Source organism: Rana temporaria, chromosome 2, assembly GCF_905171775.1.
Source record: "Rana temporaria chromosome 2, aRanTem1.1, whole genome shotgun sequence".
NCBI lineage: Eukaryota > Metazoa > Chordata > Amphibia > Anura > Ranidae > Rana > Rana temporaria.
In genome coordinates this window covers 75,661,906-75,683,859 of record NC_053490.1, presented here as the reverse complement: position 1 = coordinate 75,683,859, position 21,954 = coordinate 75,661,906, and the positions used below count along the sequence as shown (strand labels likewise).

At 41.6% G+C, this 21,954-nt stretch overlaps 1 protein-coding gene across 3 annotated transcripts in view; it reads right to left on the bottom strand.

Annotated features, from left to right (window-relative positions):
- The window catches only part of DCLK1 (doublecortin like kinase 1), a 477,375-nt gene that overhangs the window by 328,870 nt on the left and 126,551 nt on the right, over positions 1-21,954 (bottom strand). The gene's annotated exons all lie outside the window — the stretch shown is intronic.

Below are 21,954 nucleotides of genomic sequence, written 5' to 3'. Positions count from 1 at the left end.
TCTACAATGTCTTTGTTGTAAAAGCTGATAGCCGCAAACGCGGTAAAACGCTGCTAAACGCGGCAAAACGCCGCAAAATTCACGGCAAAAACGGGCGTTTTAAACGCCGGTTTTTGCCTTTGAAAACTTGAGTTTACATGTGTTTGCATTTGCTTCTCGTGTGCATGGGGCCTAACAAGGAACTCGACGAGGAAAACGATGTGTTTCGCCCGTCGAGTTCCTCGGTCGTGTGTACGAGGCTTAACAGTAGAAGCGGTAACAGAGAGAATAGCAAGACTCTCCCCTATACGACCTTCCAATGCTAAGCTGTTGCCCACATAAATGCTAAGATGCAAGTAGGTTCCAAACTGGGGTGAAATGCAAATATTTAAGTAATCTATGCTATCCAAGCTACAATATTGTGGTCTAATGATGAGCCTTTTACTGAACAATCAAGACGAGTGTGCCTTGTGGCTCCTTGTTAAAATGTCTCATACAAAGAAATCTGTTCACAGAGATCAGCAAGGTTAGCAATGAAATAAAAACTTTACAAGTGCCATTGGTTTAATAATCATTACTTATCATGTTTTACGTGCCATTTATTCAGTATGTAGGATACTATTTTTTGCAATGTTACAGAAATCAACATGCAAGCAAAATAAATGAATCCCTCTTTAATTGACCTGTCATGCCCACTAAGCCTGTTACTAGGATGGTTCTATGTGATTGATAACATTATAATGATCAAAGCTTCACTAAACTGACAGCAATTCAACCACCCCCTGACAAACCTCACGTCTTCTATCCCACAATTGCCTTTGCAGCTGTGTGAGTGAAAAAGACATACTTTATAATGATATTGCAAGCACCTCAATTTATTACAGACTGCATTGACAACGCTAGCATTTTGTGAACATACACAAAGTCTCGCAAAATGTGCATTTATGAAACGTACAAAAAACATGTAGCACTCGCATTGCCATTCATTGGCACCCCAAACACGGCAAAAAATATGCATTTTTTTTTACAGAAGTCACAGAAAAACTTTTTTTTTTTCACAGAACAGCTATATTTATACTGAGATTAAATTACACAGAGGTGGACTCTATTTACGAATTAGATGACTTCTGAATTGAGTTGGTTCCACTATATTTTAGTTAGGGGTATCAGAGTAAAGGGTGCTGAAAATGCACGCCACACTTTTCCCACATTTACTAAAAAAAATTTAAACAATTTATCATTTTCATTTCACTTCACAATTATGTGCCACTTTGTGTTGATCTAACACATAAAATCCCAATAAAATACATTTACGTTTTTGGTTGTAACATGACAAAATGTGGAAAACTTCAAGGGGTATGAATACTTTTTCAAAGCACTGTAGCAGAACGAGGAAGGGTTAGAACCTTGTTTTTTGAGAGGGGGCGTCTCCACACTATACAAACTGTTGGTCTACTCCACTTCTAGATTACCTTACCAGGTGGCATGGGAGAGGGATCTGTCCATAGCCCCTGATGTGGAGGACTGACATAAAGGGATCCTTAATGTTGCCTTGATTGAGGCAGGTTATAAAGTCCACGCCAGATGGTATTTAGTGCCGGAGCGGCGGTCAAAAATGTACCCAGGCACCTCAGCTACCTGTTTCAGGGGCTGTGGCCAGATTAGCTCACCGTTGCATGTGTGGTGGTTGTGTCCTAAGGTTTGTTGTTTTTGAATGAGGGTTCATTCATTTCTATTTTCAGTCACAATGGTCAACATTAATAAAGATGCAAGTATTGCCCTAATAAATAAGCCTGTTGAAAATGATTCACGACATACTCAGACCTTGATCTACTTTATGTTTCTAGCAGCCAAAATTGCGATAGCAACAGCATTAAATTACGATAGCAAAACGAAAACTCACAAGGATCGCGTTGAATGAAAAAATTGTGTGTTTTACGAGATAAAATATGGTCCCCTTGGCTTGCTTACTTGCAGGTCCTGGATGAATGAACCTTATTGTACGAATAAGTTGATGCTGGATCCCTGGATGGATCCATTTGATTTCTTCTTCTCTTTTTCTTTTCTTATTTCTTTAGTTGTTGCCTAAATTTTGGCCAGCTTTGGCACCATGTTCTCCTAGCTTTTCTTTCCTTTCTTATTTAAGTTATTGATATTCATATTTGGGGGTCTGGAGTCCCCTTTTGTGGGACCATTATATTGCTTGGCAACGAGTAATACTTTGCAAACCGTGGTCGTTGGACGCGGTCTTTCTTACCTGTTGGGCCTACTTTCAGGGATTATGGTTGACCACCTCCCAGTGTTCACAATGGTTTTGTTGTTTTATTTCCATGTTCTAACACAAAATTTTATTTCTGTCCACTTCTGTTGGTGGTCAAATGCTCACCTGTGAGCTTAGAGAAGATACAAGATACTTCACACCGGACTTCAAGCATCTTGCAGTGTGTGTGCCTCTCCATTCTTCCTCCATACTCCGGCTGCTTGGTTTCCAAATGAGATGCAAAATTTGACAAGAGGAATATGACATTTGAAGCTCATGTCCAGGATCCGTCTGAGTTTTGTGACTCTTGATGCACCGACTCCAGCCTTAGTCCACTCCTTGTGAAAGTCCCCAACACTTTTGAATGGCCTTTTCCTGACAATCCTCTCCAGGCTGCGGTCATCTCTGCTGCTTGTGCACCTTTTTCTTCTACACTTTTCCCTTCCACATGACTTTCTATTATTGTGCTTTAATACAGCACTTTGGGAACATCCAACTTCTTTTGCAATTACCTTTTGAGGCTTTCCCTCCTTATGGAGGGTGTAAATGATGGTTTTCTGCACAACTATCAGGTCAGCAGTCTTTCTTATGATTGTGATTCCTACTGAACCAGACTGACAGACCATTTGAAGGCTCAGGAATTCTTTGCAGATGTTATGGCTTAATTAGCTAATTAGAGTGGGACACTTGGGGCCAGATTCACGAATTACGGCGGCGTAACGTATCCCCTTTACGTTACGCCGCCGCAAGTTTTCGGCGTAAGTAAGTAGGCACCGTGTTCTTTTCTTTGTAGGCCTCATTCCGTTTTCGGTAAACAGTAGAATGATGTGCTTTACCAAAAAGCTCTATCTTGGTCTCATCTGTCCACAAGACATTTTTCCAGAAGGGTTTTGGCTTACTCAAGTACATTTTGGCAAACTGTAGTCTTGCTTTTTTTATGTCTCTGTGTCAGCAGTGGGGTCCTCCTGGGTCTCCTGCCATAGCGTTTCATTTCATTTAAATGTCGACGGATAGTTGGCGCTGACACTGATGCTCCCTGAGCCTACAGGGCAGCTTGAATTTCTTTGGAACTTGTTTGGGACGGCTTATCCACCATCCGGACTATCCTGCATTGCAACCTTTCATCAAATTTTCTCTTCCGTCCACGCCCAGAGAGATTAGCTACAGTGCCATGGGTTGCAAACTTCTTCATAATGTTGCGCACTGTGGACAAAGGCAAATCTAGATCTCTAGAGATGGACTTGTAACCTTGAGATTGTTGATATTTTTCCACAATTTTGGTTCTCAAGTTCTCAGACAGTCCTCTTCTCCTCTTTCTGTTGTCCATGCTTAGTGTGGCACACACAGACACACAATGCAAAGACTGAAGCCTCGTACACACGACCGAGGAACTCGACGGGCGAAACACATCGTTTTCTTCGTCGAGTTCCATGTTAGGCTGTCGAGGAACTCGACAAGGCAAGTTTCTCCATTCCCGTTGAGGAAAAAGAAGACATGCTCTCTTTTTGGCTCGACGGGATCCTCAACAGTTTCCTCGTCGAAAAATGTACACACCACTGGTTTCCTCGGCAAAAAAAAAATCCCAGCAAGTTTCTTGCTGGTTTTTGCCGAGAAACTCGGTCATGTGTACGAGGCCTGAGTGAACTTCTCTCCTTTTTATCTGCTTTCAGGTGTGATTTTTATATTGCCCACACCTGTTATTTGCCCCATGTGAGTTTAAAGGAGCATCACATGCTTGAAACAATCTTATGTATCCACAATTTTGAAAGGGTGCCAAGAATTTTGACCAGCCCATTTTTGGAGTTTTGTGTGACATTATGTCCAATTTGCTTTTTTTCCTCCCTTTTTTTGTTTTGTTCCAATACACACAAAGGGAATAAACATGTGTATAGTAAAACATGTGTTACTGCAATACTTTTCTGTGAGAAATACTTGATTTTCTGGAAGAAATACTGGGGTGCCAACAATTTTGGCCATGACTGTATATTAGTTTCACCCTTTATGTTGCATTAGTGAAATAAATGAACTTTTGTACGATATTCAAATTTTTCGAGTTTCACCTCTATGTAGCATTGTCTATACAGAGCTTGCAAGGGTTGTTCGCTGCGCTGCACAGTGCTCTTGTTGCTTTTACTCTTTTTAAAATCTTAAAAAAGCGATTGAGAAACAGAACCATGTTTTTACTATTGGAGTTTTTATTGTGTCTGTGCAGTCCTTTCCCAGTGACATCTTCACCCCCCATTTATTGTTCCCCATTGAAGCCAGTCAAAAATAAAAACCGCTCTATTTCTACAAAAGATTTGGGCTAAACTTAGGTTTTAAATTCACATTAATAAGAAGCACAAGTTCTGCTTTAGAGTAACACTCCAGCCAAAACTTTGCGGTTTGTGTCCACACTAGGAAAAGTTATTTTCCATTTATACTCTGGTGACACTGAATAAAAACAAGGTAATAAAAAACCTGCACCCTTTGGTGTTTCCTTTGATTGAACTATTAGGCCGGGTTCACAGTATTGCGAATTGGATGTGGAATCCCTGTATCCAATTCACTATAGCAGGAGATTGTGAATGGCTATCTATGGAGACGGTTCACATATCTCCGATGTGGCTCCGGTGTGAATTTGTACAGGAGCCCTGTGTGTCTTTTGTTCCATTTCAGGTCGGAATTCAGGCCAAAATTCAGGCTGAAATCGGACCTGAAATGATGAACCAGGACGCACAGGACCCCTGCTGATATAAGCACATTGGCAACTGTGACAGTTATCACCAGAGACGTCCCTTGAATGCACAGAAAAAAATAACAGCATGTTTGATTAATAGTTTAACAATATTTTTAAAAATTTCTAACTTGCTTAATCTTTAAACAGCTAAATCAGTTTAGTTTAGTTCCACTCTAATCACTTCCGGAACACCCCACGTTCATTTAATGCAGCAGGGCGGCCCGGCTGCGCAAAAATCACGTACCTGTACTTGATTTCGTGAACGCGGTTTAGGGGGCACATTGGGAGCCAATCAGCGGGTCCGACCTGCCGATCGGTCACAGGAGAGACGGATCAGCTGCCTGCCTGTGTAAACAAGGCAAACGGCGGATCTGTCAGGAAGGGAAAGAGAGATCATGTGATTCAGCTAAGCTGAATCATGGATCTCTCTTTTCCTTCAGTGTGACACTGCCTCACACAGTTAGAAAGCACCTCTCTTGGGAACATTTAACCCTTTGATCGCCCCTGGTATTACCCCTTTCCCTGCCAGTGCCATTTATACAGTAATTAGTGCATTTTATAGCACTGATCATTGTATTGGTGTCACTGAAAGTGTCACTCAGTTTCAGATTTGTCTGCCCCAATGTCGCAGTTCTGCTAAAAATCACAGATCGCCGCAATTACCAGTAAAAAAAAGTCCCTAAATCTATCCTGTAGTTTGTAAGCGCTATAACATTTGCACAAACCAATCAATATACGATTATTGGGCTTATTTACTAAAAATATGTAGCAGAATATATATTGGCCTAAATCAGGGTTGCCAACTTTCAGTAATTTTACAAACAGTTTGTAAAATCTCTACTTTTTGCATCTGTCCTTGAATGTCCATTATGGACATGTAGGCTGCATGTCCGTAATTGACATTCATGGACAGATGCAACAATTATGGATTTTACAAACTGTTTGTAAATTTACTGAAAGTTGGCAACCCTGGCCTAAATTGATAAAGAAATTTGTTTTTCTAAATTTTTTTGGATAGGTATTATAGCAGAAAGTAAAAAATATTTTTTTTTCAAAATTGTCTGTATTTTTTTTTTAGCGCAAAAAAATAAAGAGCGCAGAGGTGATCAAATACCCCCAAAAGAAAACTCTATTTGTGAAAAAAAAGGAGATCAATTTTATTTGGGTACGGTGTTGTCCGACCACGCAATTGTCAGTTAAAGCGTTGCAGTGCCGTATCGCAAAGAATGGCCTGGTCAGGAAGTGGGTAAAAACCTTCTGGAGCTGAAGTGGTTAGAAGTCCTATTATTGGAGTCTTGATTTATAATCACCACTTTAGGACCTTTTTTGTCACGGTTTGTTCCTGTAACCAAGGAAGCATGGAAAATATCCGTCTACAAGGTGTAATTAAAACATTACTGTGAAAAGGACTATCCTTTTGTAACAGATGAGTCAGTACCATCCAAAAAGGTCATGTTGGATCTTCTTTAGTTTCCCACTGGTATAGTTAATCATGTAAATCTGATTCTGTGTTGCTACAAAGTGTTCCAAAAAGAGAAACTACAGAAATGTTTGAATAGCTTCACGGAATAAGAGCATGTTAAAGAAGTGTACCTGTCTAATGCAAAAGCAGGGTATTACTGTAAATTGTGGAAATGATGAAACCGCATGCAGCTATTTATAATAATAAGAAAAAGAAAATGGGAATAATACAGATCTATTGCCCATGGTGACCAATTAAATGCCATTTTTTATGTCTCTAGGTAATAAAGGATGAAGACTGATCGGTAGCTATGGGCAACAACTCATCTCAGCTATACATACTGCAGCTACTGGCTTTTAATAATAGGACATTTACCTGTCCTGGAGTCCATTGATGTCGGCACCCGCAGCTGATGTTTCCATCAGCTGTCGGGTGCTGCCGCTGCCATTGGGGGTAAGGGAATCCGGCAGTGTAGCCTTTCGGCTTCACGCAGGGAACCCTACTGCGCATATGCGAGGCCCCACTCCTCTCTTCTATTGGTCCGGCGGCTGGGGGAGGAGGATGGAGCCCCGCAGTGACGTCACGGGCTGTGGCCCGGACTGCCGGGAGTGGGAAAGGATACCAGTCAAAGACAGTTATCCTGTCCCCTCTCTCCCCCCCCCCCCCCCCGAAAGGTGCCAATTTTTGCACCGGAAGGGGAAAGGAAGCAAATGAGCGGAAGTTCCAATTTTGGGTGGAACTCCGCTTTAACCTCTTCCTACCACTGCCTCCCAGCCCTTTAAGATGTTCTAAATGCTGGGAGGTGGAGGCAGGCATTCCAATCATGTGACCGCTGTGGTTGGCAGTTACAATGGTCACATGATTGGAAAACTCCTGATTGCATGTATGCATCGGGAGCTTTCTGGTACCTGTCAGCACAGAAATATGTTAACATAGGGACACATATATGTGGGCTCTCTGCGTTTAGGCCACCCCCTGAGAGACCCCACTTATATGCGTACCTACAGCGGGAACCTGTTAAAGTAAAAATCCAGTTTCACCAAATGATACTGTACACAAGACAATTATTTATTTTAAATAACCTGTATAAGCCTACTGGGCTTGGAAATCGAGAAGTCCTGAGTCTGCTGGTAGGCTCCACCATTTTGGATGTGATGTCCACAACCTAAGCAGATGTAGAGCTGGCACTAAATGTGCATGAGTTTGCCACATCCGTCGCTGTAGTACAGCCCATAGAACCTAATGAGTTTCTCTATGCATGAAGTGCGTACATGCAACACACTATATATTGTGAAGGGGGGCCTAATGTTGTCAGTCATCCCACTTACTGAACACCTCTACTTATACAACAACACAGCAGCACTATGACAGGTTGAGAACGCCACTGGTATGAGACTGAAGCAAACTTTCTTTTGCTGCATTTTTTATAAAGTATGGCATAAAATGATATGTTTATTTTAGATTTTACTTTTTGTCTACTTTTCTGATGCATATGTACAGAACAATCTTCATCTGTTTTAGGCCTCGTACACACGTCCGAGGAACTCAACGGGCAAAACACATCGTTTTGCTCGTCGAGTTCCTTGTGAAGCTGCCGAGGATCTCGGCGAGCCGAAATTTCCCATTGAACAACGAGGAAAAAAAGAACATGTTCTCTATTTCCTCGCCGAGATCCTTGTCGGCTTCCTCGGCCAAAAGTGTACACCCGCCCGGGTTTCTCGGCAGAATTCAGCTCCGACCGAGTTTCTGGCTGAATTCTGCCGAGAAGCTCGGTCGTGTGTACGGGGCCTAAGGGGTAGTAGAGTGGATTTCCAGTGTTGTGGACAAAACAAGTTACCACATCTGACATTTTCTAGTGTGACAGTGTGGTGCCCTGTCACGTGTTAGAAGGGGTTTAGGGCACCCAGGATTCTCAATTAAGCAGGTTGAGGGGCTACAGAATGCATATTGCATTCAGAGGAAGCTGGGTCTGCAGTTTCCTCAGTGGTTGGTAAAACTCAGTTTGGGATCTGGAGCCTGGAGATTTCATAGATTTGGAGATTTGGTAGGGAGGAAATCATCCACTGATAACACAGACATTCAAACCTGTTATATCCATGTGGTGGCAAGGGAGCAACCAGAAGTGTGCATGTATGCATGGTGCAGTCTGTGCTAGAAAAGACAGAGGGTCTAACAGGCCCGGATTTACTCCCTTTGCCGCCCCAAGGCCAGGTCCTTCAATGCCGCCCCCCCCCACATACACACACCACCATTCTCGTCCTTTATTGATCACTGCTACAATAGATCAATTAAAAACATATTTCCACACATGAGAACACTGGAAATAACTGTGCCCACTGATTGCAGCCTCTGTGCCCATGAATGCAGCCTCTGTGCCCACAAATTGCAACCTCTGTGCCCACTAATTACAGCCTCTGTGCCCACTGATTTCAGCCTCTGTGCCCACTGATTGCAGGCTTTGTGCCCACTGATTGCAACCTCTGTGCCCACTGATTGCAGCCACTGTGCCCATGAATGCAGGCTCTGTGCCCACTAATTGCAGCCTCTGTGCCCACTGATTGCAGCCTCTGTGCCCACTGATTGCAGGTAGCCTCAACATTTCCTGGATGGCTAACACACCGCGCTCCCCTCCCTCTGTCCTCCGGCGCTCAGATGTCACGGAGCTGGGTATGTGTCTGTGTGCAAGGTCCCTCCCCTCTAGAACAGCTCATGTGATAGGCAGAACACTGATTCAATCTACTCTCACACAAGCTGGTCTAGGGGGGTGGGACCTTGCACATAGACACAGCTCTGTGACATCTGAGCGCCTGAAGGACAGAGGGAGGGAGAGCGCCGCCCCCTGCACCCACTGCCGCCCCGAGGCCTGGCCTTGGTGGCCTTGTGAGGAATCCGGCCCTGGGGACTAAGCCTGAGGGCTGGAGCAGGAGGGAGCTGCCAGAAGGAGAGCTGACAGAGGTGCAGTGTTTGTATATGAACATAAGGGTGATGTTTTAGATGGTCAGGAGGGCCAGAGCACACGGCTTGAGCAGCAGTGTTGCTAAAGAGACCCAGAAGGCTAAAAATTGCTTTATTTTGTGTTGAAGGTGGGAACCCCTGCACGAAAATCCATTTGTTCTGTTGAACTTTTTCTTTTCTATTTAATAAAAGTGGGCTGACAAGCTCTTAGACCACATTACTGGCATGGACTGTACTCACTGGTGGGCGCTACACTTGAGCTAATGGACCCCCAAACATCACACTAGTCATGAACAGAAGTACACAGGTATTGGATTCCGGTGTGTGCATGTATAGGATTAGTTGATTTGTCATATACATGTATGTATACGTGTATGGTGCATGCTCCGTAGACATTGGGCGCAGGCACACTGAGCGTGCTGCTTCTAACGGTTATCATGCCATTAGGGGCGGCACCTGCGTGCATGCGCGGGAGTGACATCATCGCTGCTCCGGCCAGTCACAGCGACGGAACAGCGATACCCGGAAGTCACTCTGGGTATCATGGTGGCGACGGAGGAGGTCACCCAGGACTGCTACTGGGGCTTCGATCTCAGGTAAGTAATTCATAATGAGCTCATTATGCCTTTCTTTTTAGGAAATGTTTAAGAGGGTTTACTTCCTCTTTAAAGAAGTGTTCCAGCCGAAATATATATATATTTTTTTAAAGTCAGCAGCTACAAACACTATAGCTGATGACTTTTAATAATGACACTTACCTGTCCAGGGAGCCCGCGATGTCGGCTCCATGAGGCTGATCCGTCCATCGGATTGGGTGCCGGCGCCGCCATTACAACTAAGGGAAACCAGTAGTGGAGCAATGCGCCTTCACTGCCGGTTTCCTACTAGGCATGCATGAGTCGCGCGGCGCTTTGTGAATGGCCAACTGTCTTCTGGGACACACACAGGTCCCAGAAGACACCAAGGGAGTTCACCGCAGAAGAGGAAGTGACGTTGTGGGCCGCAGCCCGGCTGGATTGGAAGTACACATGGTACATCCAAAAAGGTAAAAAACTAAAATAATTTGATATCCAAAAACTAGGTGTTGAGAGGAGGTCTTTCGTTTAAGACCACCTCTCAAAAATGGGTAGAACTCTGCTTTAAATAACAAAAAGGACTCTGTGGCCAATTGTCATCTTCAGCTTGTCACTACTAAGAAGGTCTGAACCCGGAAAAAAAAAACTACTCTCACAATGAAAAATCAGCTTCCCCTATTTTGCACTAGTGAGTGTTTCTGTAATGAAAAGGAAAGGGTTGAATGGAGACATTTGTTCCAACAATTCAAAAAAGGCAGTAAAATAGTAAACTGACTATAATTATTGATTTCAACAAGTACTCATTTTTTATTTATTTTTTGGAATGATTTACTGAACCTTTAAACAGTACAAAGAAATTTACATTTACGTGTCATGCGTTTACAATGTTATTTTTTGGCACCAAAGAAAATGTATAATACACTTAGATTGTGGCGTCCAGCCGTTTATAAATCCTTTTGCCACGGGATCTAATTGAAACGCTATCTACAAACATGCAGCTTTTGATAGAAGAAATACATTTCCCGCTGCTAGTATAGCATTGAAGATATGGGTTGCAAGCAAAGAAAAACAGAGATGGAAACCTGATCTAAGAGCAAAATGAAAAATAAGAAAGAAAACTGAAATGATAAGGCTTGAATGCTTATGGGTTCTATACAGTACATCCAAAATCCCTAGACACAGATGTGTATGTAATGGACTGGGTACAATTAAAGGCTGTGTCTAGAGGGCTTCTAAATATTCCCAGTAAACCACTAGGACTTATCTGTCTTAGTATTATGAACATAGGAATGTCCTAAGGAATTTACACGATTCAAAAATATATACAATTCTATAACCGGATCACAAACCAACCTCGGGATCTGTGGGGATCTAAGAATATTGTCTCATTCACCAGATCTTGTTTTTTTTTATAAGTTTATTTTATTACAGATATATCTGCTGCACTAAACATGACAGGAATGCCATTGACCATGCATCCCACCATCTATTTTACCTTTAGAATTAGGCCAAAGGTTTTTATAGAAGATCCAGAAAAAAAGTAATTTTTTTTTTTTATCAACCGGTGGCCAGGCCATGTACAGTATTTACAGTCTTAACCACTTAAGGACCGGAAAGATTTTCCCCCTTAATGACCGGGCACTGCCTCGCTTTAACTGACAATTGTGCGGTTGCGCAAGGCTGTACCCAAACAAAATGTATTTATTTATTCCCCCCCACACACACAAATAGAGCTTTCATTTGGTAGTATTTGATCACCTCTGACGTTTTTTTTTTTTTGCGCTATTAACAAAAATAAATTGACAAATTTGAAAAAAAACACAATATTCGTTACTTTTTGCTATAATAAATATCCCCCAAAAATGTAAAAAAAAAATATGTATTCTTCTACATATTTTTGGTATAAAAAAATCTCAATAAGCATGAATTGAATGGTTTGCACAAAAGTTATAGGGCCAGATCCAGAGAGAGAGTACGCTGGCGTATCTACTGATACGCAGGCGTACTTTCAAATTACCCGTGTCGTATCTTTAGTTTGAATCCTCAAATCAAGATACGACGGCACTTTTTTGAAGTGCCAGTAAAAAATTGGTGGTGTTCGTAATTTTTAGACATCTTGCCAGTAAATTTCACTTGGGGGGGTTGGCAACACTGGTTGGTACGTCCATCGGTTAAAAATCCACGCATGCTCAGAATCAAGTCGACGCATGCTTGGAAAACATTGAACTTCATTTTTTTCAGCACGTCGTTGTGTTTTACGTGACCGCGTTCTGACACGATCGGTTTTTTAACTGATGGTGTGTAGGCACGACTGATCATCAGTCATCAGTCAGCTTCATCAGTCAGCTTCATCGGATAACTGATGGAAAAATCTATCAGACCGTTTTTTATCAGACTAACCTATCGTGTGTACAGGGCATTAGAATGGCCCAGTCAAAGCCCAGACCTAAATCCAATTGAGACATCAAGATATCCTGCTTTTACTTTAGGCACTTTACAAAAAATGTAAAACAGATTATCTTTATATCAATACCGAAGCTGCTCCAGTTCATCTAAAATCTGAACTTCTGCTAAAAGAGTGCAAAGAGCCTTTTAGTACAAACCATCAAATCCATAAGTAATCCTGGATAGTCCACATAGCTAAACACGCCTCCTTTTTTTTCTATTTTACTTTGCTGCATGCCCAGGCAACTTCATGTCCCATCACACGCAACAGTCATAATAGTTTCAGCTTGCCGACAGCCACAGTTTGTACACGATTAAGCGGCCAGATGGGAACCAAGATTTAAATGCAAAATCCTCAGGATTTAAGAACCCAAGATATATTCTCTGACATTGTTTCAGCCAGTAATAACAAACTAGAACACATGGTTAATAACAAGTTTATCTTCCATCTTATAGAAAGGACAAAACAGATCAGACAACAACCTTTAAAAGCCCCCGTTTTTCACAGTTATTTTGAAATAATGAAAGGGTGACTACACTGCATCTGAGTACCACAAACCAAAAATGCGATTTAATATAATTTTATAATTCAAAGCAAACACCCATCCATCCATGTCTCCATGCTTTATTTGCTAAGAAAACTGAAAATTGTATTAAATAATTACCGTAATTTTCCTGACGCCAACCTCTGGCAGCATACATGTGATATGACTCCGCCCCTATATTCACCCACAGGACCTGTTTAAATCTATAAAAGGAAGAGCTAGAGCAACCTCCCCCATTCTCCATGAAAATAACAAGATCAAAAAAGGGAGTGTTCCATTGGCATCAGGAAAGGAAAATTACGGTAAGTACTTAATACAATTTTCCGAGCAAAGTGAGGGACATGTGCCCCCATAGCAAGCCGCTTGCTATGCGGGCACACAGTGGGTGCTTGCTTCCAAGCAGTGTGTTTCTATGGAGGCGCAGTCCATAGACACACACAACGTGGCATGGTCCCGCCCCCGCGACCTCCTCACAGCATTTGATTGACAGCAGCATTAGTATTTAGATAGGTGGGGGAGGAAGGAAATCTGTAAAATCTTTTTTTTTTAATCTAATTTGCAAGAAATGCATTAAGGTAAAAAAAAACATTTTGGCTTTAGAACCACGTTATAGTGGCTCCACTGAGAGGGTAAAGTTAGTGAGCCAAAGGGCAGAGTGCAAAGACATGGATGGAGCAAAGAGAGAGAAGAGTGAAAAGACAGGGAATTGAATAGAGAGAGAGAGAAGAGTGAAAAGACAGGGAATTGAATAAAGAGAGAGAAGAGTGAAAAGACAGGGAATTGAATAAAGAGAGAGAAGAGTGTAAAGACAGAGAATTGAATAAAGAGAGAGGACGAGTGAAAAGACAGGGAATTGAATGAAGAGAGAGAAGAGTCAAAAGACAGGGAATTGAATAAAGAGAGGCAAGCATGAAAAGACAGGGAATAAAATAAGGAGAGCGAGGAGTGCAAAGACAGAGAATTGAATAAAGAGAGAGGAAGAGTGTAAAGAGAGAGAAGAGTGAAAAGACAGGGAATTGAATAATAAGAGAGAGAGAGAGAAGAGTGAAAAGACAGGGAATTGAATAATAAGAGAGAGAGAGAAGGGTGAAAAGACAGGGAATTGAATAATAAGAGAGAGAAGAGTGTAAAGACAGGGAATTTAATAAGAAGAGAGAGAGGAGTGTAAATATAGGGAATTGAATAAAGAGAGAGAAGAGTGAAAAGACAGGAAATTAAATAAAGAGAGAGAAGAGTGTAAAGACAGGGAATGTAATAAAGAGAGAGAAGAGTGAAAAGACAGGGAATTGAATACTAAGAGAGAGAGAGAGAGAGAAGAGTGTAAAGACAGGATATTGAATAAAGAGAGAGAGAGAGAGAGAGAGAGAGAGAGAGAGAGAGAGAGAGAGAGAGAGAGAGAGAGAGAGAATAGTGAAAAGACAGGGAATTTGATAATAAGAGAGAGGAAAGTGAAAAGACAGGGAATTGAATAAAGAGAGGCAAGCGTGAAAAGACAGGGAATAAAATAAAGAAGAGCGAGGAGTGTAGAGACAGGGAATTGAATAAAGAGAGAGAAGAGTGTAAAGACCGGGAATTGAATAATAAGAGAGAGAAGAGTGTAAAGACATGGAATTGAATAAAGAGAGAGAGAAGAGTGAAAAGACAGGGAATTGAATAAAGAGAGAGAAGAGTGTAAAGACAGAGAATTGAATAAAGAGAGAGAGAAGAGTGAAAAGACAGAGATTTGAAAAATAAGAGAGAGAAGAGTGTAAAGACAGAGAATTGAATAAAGAGAGAGGACGAGTGAAAAGACAGTGAATTGAATGAAGAGAGAGACTGTGCCAGCAATGTAACCAGGGGGTCCCAGAGGATGAGGAACACTTCCTGCTACATTGCACCAAGTACTCATCAGTGAGGGACACTCACTTCCAGAGACTCTCCGCTCTCATCCCGGACTTCAACTCTACAGAAGAGAAGAGGAAACTCCAAATTCTACTGGGAGAAGAGGAGCCAATGGCGAAGATAGCTGCCCAATATGTGACCGCGTGTCACAGACTGAGAGGGACATGAGACATTCCCCTTTATATTACCCCCCCCCCTTCCCCTTTATATTACCCCCTTCCCCTTTTCCCTGCTTTGGCAATGCTAACATGTATTTGGTCCTGCCAATAAAGCTTATTTGAATTGAATTGAATTGAATTGAATTGAGAGAAGAGTCAAAAGACAGGGAATTGAATAAAGAGAGGCAAGCATGAAAAGACAGGGAATAAAATAAGGAGAGTGAGGAGTGCAAAGACAGAGAATTGAATAAAGAGAGAGGAAGAGTGTGAAGAGAGAGAAGAGTCAAAAGACAGGGAATTGAATAATAAGAGAGAGAAGAGTGTAAAGACAGGGAATTTAATAAGAAGAGAGAGAGGAGTGTAAATATAGGGAATTGAATAAAGAGAGAGAAGAGTGAAAAGACAGGAAATTAAATAAAGAGAGAGAAGAGTGTAAAGACAGGGAATGTAATAAAGAGAGAGAAGAGTGAAAATACAGGGAATTGAATACTAAGCGAGAGAGAGAGAGAAGAGTGTAAAGACAGGATATTGAATAAAGAGAGAGAGAGAGAGAGAATAGTGAAAAGACAGGGAATTTGATAATAAGAGAGAGGAGAGTGAAAAGACAGGGAATTGAATAAAGAGAGGCAAGCGTGAAAAGACAGGGAATAAAATAAGGAGAGCGAGGAGTGTAGAGACAGGGAATTGAATAAAGAGAGAGAAGAGTGTAAAGACCGGGAATTGAATAATAAGAGAGAGAAGAGTGTAAAGACATGGAATTGAATAAAGAGAGAGAGAAGAGTGAAAAGACAGGGAATTGAATAAAGAGAGAGAAGAGTGAAAAGACAGGGAATTGAATAAAGAGAGAGAAGAGTGTAAAGACATGGAATTGAATAAAGAGAGAGAGAGAAGAGTGAAAAGACAGGGAATTGAATAAAGAGAAAGAAGAGCGTAAAGACAGGGAATTAAAAAAAGAGAGAGAAGAGTGAAAAGACAGAGATTTGAAAAATAAGAGAAAGAAGAGTGTAAAGACAGGGAATTTAATAAGAAGAGAGAGAGGAGTGTAAATACAGGGAATTGAATAAGGAGAGAGAAGAGTGAAAAGACAGGGAATCGAATAAAGAGAGGGAAGAGTGTAAAGACAGGGAATTTAATAAAGAGAGAGAAGAGTGAAAAGACAGGGAATTGAATAATAAGGGATAGAAGAGTGTAAAGACAGGGAATTGAATAAAGAGAGAGAGAGAGGAGAGTAAAAAGACAGGGAATTGAATAATAAGAGAGAGAAGAGTGTAAAGACAGGGAATTGAATAAAGAGAGAGAGAAGTGTGTAAAGACAGGGAATTGAATAAAGAGAGAGAAGAGCGTAAAATACAGGGAATTGAATAAAGAGAGAGAGAAGAGTGAAAAGACAGGGAATTGAATAAAGAGAGAGAGAAGTGTGTAAAGACAGGGAATTGAATAAAGAGAGAGAGAAGAGCGAAAAGACAGGGAATTGAATAATAAGAGAGAGAAGTGTGTAAAGACAGGGAATTGAATAAAGAGAGAGAGAAGAGCGAAAAGACAGGGAATTGAATAATAAGAGAGAGAAGTGTGTAAAGACAGGGAATTGAATAAAGAGAGAGAAGAGCGTAAAATACAGGGAATTGAATAAAGAGAGAGAGAAGAGTGAAAAGGCAGGGAATTGAATAAAGAGAGAGGAGTGTAAAGACATAACATTGAATAAACAGAGAAGAGTGTAATGACAGGGGCTAGTGCAAAAAAAGAGAAGAGTGTAAAGTCAGGAAAGAGCGTCAGTAGAGGAAAGAGGAAAGAGTGCAAAAGCCAGGATGGAGTAAAGAGAAAGATAAATGCAAAAATATGGAACAGAGTGAAGGGACTGAAGGATGCAAGACAGTGAATGGGAAGAGTAAGAAGACAGGGAACGGGGAAATGAGAGGGAAAAGTGCAAAGTTAGGGAACAGAGGAAAACGAGGGACAAGTTCCTTGACAGGGAATGGAGTAAAGAGGTGGAAGGATGCAAAGAAAGAGAATGGAAAGAGAGGAAAGATTGAAAAGAGAGGAGAGGGGAGGGGAGGGTATGGGAGTAGAGCCAAGGAAAGGATTGCAAAGATAGGGAACAGAGCAAAGTAAGGGACATATTCAAAATCGAGAGAAGGAAGAGAGCAAAGACAGGAATCAGATAAAAGAGTAGTAAGTGTGCAAAGACAGACAAGAGGTCAAAGGGGGGGAAAAGTGTAAAGACCTGGAACAGGGTAAAGAGAGGAAAGAGTGCAAAGGCAGGAAACGGAGTAAAAAAAGGGAAAGTTGCAAAAGGGGAAAAAGAGAAAGGGTTAAAAAAAAGGGGAAAGTGATAGAGGAAAGAAGAGAGATGAGAAGGATGAAAGAACAGGCATGATAAAAAAAAAAATGTAAGATAGCACATGCAACGTTTACACTGGGTATGGTGCCTAGGGTACTTTATAAACATAGCAACGCACCTGTATAAAATGAATCACTGAAAGGAAACTTCACAAACTAAGCCCTGCAATTTTTGCTCTAAAGAAGGAATGACTTCTCAATTATCAATCAGATGCTGCACTTGCAGGGCTTCAATGAGGAAAGTTCCCAGGTCTGAATCCCTTTAGACGGAATCTCACCAAAATTCAATTTTTGTTGCAGGGGATGCCTAAAATCAGACTTGTAGCTTAGTGCAGACTGATGTCCCGTGCACTATGTGCAGAATGTCTCCAAGTTTATATATTGCATTGCATTTTACTGAAAATTACAGCTCTGCAGATCGAAATAGAAAGGCAATATTTAATAACATTACATTTTAATATAACTTGTGTATTCATTGTATATACTATATTATTATTTTTTTAATTGCATTGTTCCCCCTACAAAAGAGGAGTTAGCCTTTAAGAAGTTAAGAGCCTTATTTATTAGTATGATTAACCAATCGCTCATTCGGATATTTGATCCAGTCTGGGAGAGCAACAGCCAGTAATGCAGTGCCGCATACTTGTATACTTACTGTAGGAACATACAGATTTTACAGGTCTTTAGAGCATGTTCTGACGTTCCATCTAAACATTTATAAGAATGGATTAAAGCTGGAGGTTTATTTTGAGCACCACTGAGGGGCGGGAGCACAGCTGTAGCTGTATTTTCTAGTGGCATTTCACATTAGCGGTCATCACTGACCCAGATCTAGTCTCCAAACACTTTAACTCTAAACACTGTAACAATAAATAGCAGATCTGTGCACGGCTGTGTTGTTAAGAGGAGTTAAATTTCAAGCATTAGTTGTGTGCCAGATGGACTGTCACCGCATTGATTCTATTCCAGAGATTAAATGATGTCTGTATTCTGGCACCAGATATTGTCTTAGAAAATGAAGATGGGCACAATTGTGTAAGGATGGAGAAGTCAGAAGGAAATGATATGGTTTAGGATTGGTTCCCCAAAGGGTCACATAGAGAACAGGAAAACTCTGGGCTAAGAGATGGGAAGAGCTGGGCAGATGGAGCTAATTAACATTTATGGGCGTATTTTATAGGTCAAAAAGCAATAGGACTCTGCAGTAACCAATGAGGAATCATTGTACATCATATTAAATGTATTTTCTAGCCAAACACCATTCCATTATGTATAACTAGCCCAACTCCAACCACAAGTTATTTTTCTAGCTTGTATAATAGTGTGTAAGAGTCAAAACGTGGCCGGGTGGGACACAGGGAGCTGTGACTCGGCTCGGGTGCCCCCATAGCTAACTGCTTGCTGTGGGGGCACTCAACAGGAGGGAGGGGCCAGGAGCACAGAACAGAAACCTGAGAAGAGGAGGATCCGGGCTGCTCTGTGCAAATCCACTACACAGAGGAGGTAAGTATAACATGTTAGTTATTTTTATAGAAAAAAAACTAGACTTTACAATTAATTTAAGGCTCCATGCACGCTAGGGCTTTCTTAAAGTGGAGGTTCCATCAAAAAAATTTTTTTGCTTTAAACTGTAGATTACACCTTGAAATGCCTGTTGCTATGCGGTCCCACGAAATCTGCCTTCCTATCCACCTATTACCTTGACGTCAGCTACCTCGGCTCTTAACAGTGCTAATGCTCCTGGGAAATGATGAGTCATTCAGCCGTGCACCTCCCCTGTACAAGAATCCCGTTATTGCTAGGCAGGAAGTGATATCGGCGCCATTTCCAAACCTGGCCGTGCCCCTTGTTTATTTTCTCTGATCACACCGTAACTGCTAGCAGCATTCACCCGGAGAAGGAGCGAAGAGACTGCATTTTCATTCACTCCATCATGGCTTGCATCTACAGCATTTGGGACTCCTTAGCAAAACTGTCTATCCTGTACGGTCCGGCTTGTTTATCTGTTGCCATCACAACGGCGTACACTTCCGCAGCCGACGCTCGTTGCGATGGCAACCAAAGTCATTGACGGCAAGATTGGGGCGGGACGGCTCTTTCGTTCGGACGCGTCATCACGTCATCCCAACTAATCCAGGAAGCAACTGCTTGTGGGTTTCACATTGCCCACAAGCAAAATAGGAAATCGCAGGAACGCTGAGGAGAACTAAATATAAGGTATTTATTCAATATAACTAGGCGGAACGGTGGGACTTTTAGACGTAGTAAGCTTGAATGTATAGATTGAAAGAAAGCAAAATAAAAGGTCATATTTATAAAAATTGAAAAACGGAATGGAAACCCCGCTTTAAGCTCCCAGAAGCTGTTATTAGCATTTTTTCTGCTCCTAGAAGAGAATAGTGTTATCCTATGTGTCTATGCACACTACTTTAGGCAACTGGCATTTTTTGAGCTTCAGCGTCCAGGAGCATAAAAAAAAAATTTGTAGGGCTTTTTGGAGCGTTTTTCCAGCAGAAAAAAAACGCTAAATGCTCCTAAATGCTTCTAAATGCTCCTAGCGTCTCTTTTTGAGCTTTTTTTTTTCTTCATGTACTGCAAAAACGCTAATAAAATGCAAATGATCTTAACTGCTGCTAAATGTTTCAAAAAGCTTCTAAATGCTTCTAAAAGCTACTAAAATGCTACCAGAAGCTAGCATAAAAATGCTATTATCAGCATTTTTCATCCAGCATTTTTTTTGGAGGTTATGAAAAAAGCTAGTGTGCATGGAGACTTATGCCCCGTACACACGATCGGAAATTCCAACAGCAAAAGTCCGATGTGAGCTTTTAAGCGTAAATTCCAACCGTGTGTATGCTCCATCGGACTTTTGCTCTCAAAAGATTGAGAGCTGGTTCTCAAATTTTCAGACTGAAAAAATTGCTATCGGAAAACCCAATCGTCTGTAGCAATTCCGACGTGCAAAATTCCGACGCATGCTCAGAAACAATTTGACGCATGCTCTGAAGCATTGAATTTCATTTTCTTGGCTCGTTGTAGTGTTGTATGTCACCGCGTTCTTGAAGGACGAAAGTTCAGAGAACTTTAGTGTGACCGTGTGTATGCAAGCCAAGCTTGAGCGGAATTCCGTCGGAAAAACCATCCAAGGTTTTTCCGATAGAAAATCTGATTGTGTGTATGCGGCATTACTCTTACTTACTCCCCATGACCCCAGGACAAGAAATCATAGGGTGCGGGTGTCACAGGGACCAAAAGACAGAGGTTAACAGCCACCGCTGTTGAGAAAAGTTATACCACTCGCCCAGCCTCTTCTGCCATTTATATTGCTCATATTCTACAACTTCACAATGCATCATGTTCTGTGAATAGGCGGAGGAGATTTTCTTTCAACTGGTCCTCCATTCACAAAAAATTATTTATTGTATTAGTGCAGTAAAGGGAGTGGGCGAGCGGCACAACTTCCTCAATAGCAGCTGTTGACCCTCCATAAAAGACTCTCTGAAAAAAAACCTCTAAAGTGGATTTCAGTCCATTTCTAACAGCTTAGAAAACCTGCTGTGTGGGCAATTTTGTGGGCAAGTGATAGGAAACTATTTCAGTGCCTCTGTTGGGAATGTTTAACCGCTTGCCGACCATCGCACAACGATATACGTCGTCAGAATGGCACGAGCAGGCAGATGGATGTGTATATATGTCCCCTTTAAGAAGCGGCATTGTGGACATGCGCCCGCGTGGGACTCGATGTCCGCGGGGATACCCGCGATCGTCTCACGGAGAGGAAGAACGGGGAAATGCTGATGTAACCACTTAAGACCCGGACCATTATGCAGGTTAAGGACCTGGCCCCTTTTTGCGATTCGGCACTGCGACGCTTTAACTGACAATTTTGCGGTCTTGCGACGTGTTTTCCAAACAAAATAGGCGTCCTTTTTTTCCCACAAATAGAGCTTTCTTTTGGTGGTATTTGATCACCTCTGCTGTTTTTATTTTTTGCGCCATAAACAAAAATAGAGCAGCAATTTAAAAAAAAATGCAAAATGTTTTACTTTTTGCTATAATAAATATCCCCCAAAAATATATTAAAAAAAAGTTTTTTTTTTCCTCAGTTTAGGCTGATACGTATTCTTCTACATATTTTTGGTAACAAATCGCAATAAGCGTTTATTGATTGGTTTGCGCAAAATTCATAGCGTTTACAAAATAAGGGATAGTTTTATGGCATTTTTATGAATAATTTTTTTTTTACTACTAATTGCAGTGATCAGCGATTTTTTTCGTGACTGCGACATTATGGCAGACACATCAGACACTTTTGACACATTTTTGGGACCATTGTCATTTTCACAGCGAAAAGTGCTATAAAAACGCACTGATTACTGTGAAAATGACACTTGCAGTGAATGGGGTTAACCAGGAGGGGGCTTTGTAGGGGTTAAGTGTGTACTAAGGGAGTGGTCTTACTGTGGGGGGCGTGGCTGTGCGTGTGACATCACTGATCGTCGTTCCCTAACACGCGCTCGCGACCCATGGCTGGGCATTTTAACCACTTGCCTACTGTGCACATACACTCCCTTCCTGCCCAGACGAGATTTTAGCTTCCGGCACTGCATATGCATTGATTACTGTATAAATGTGACT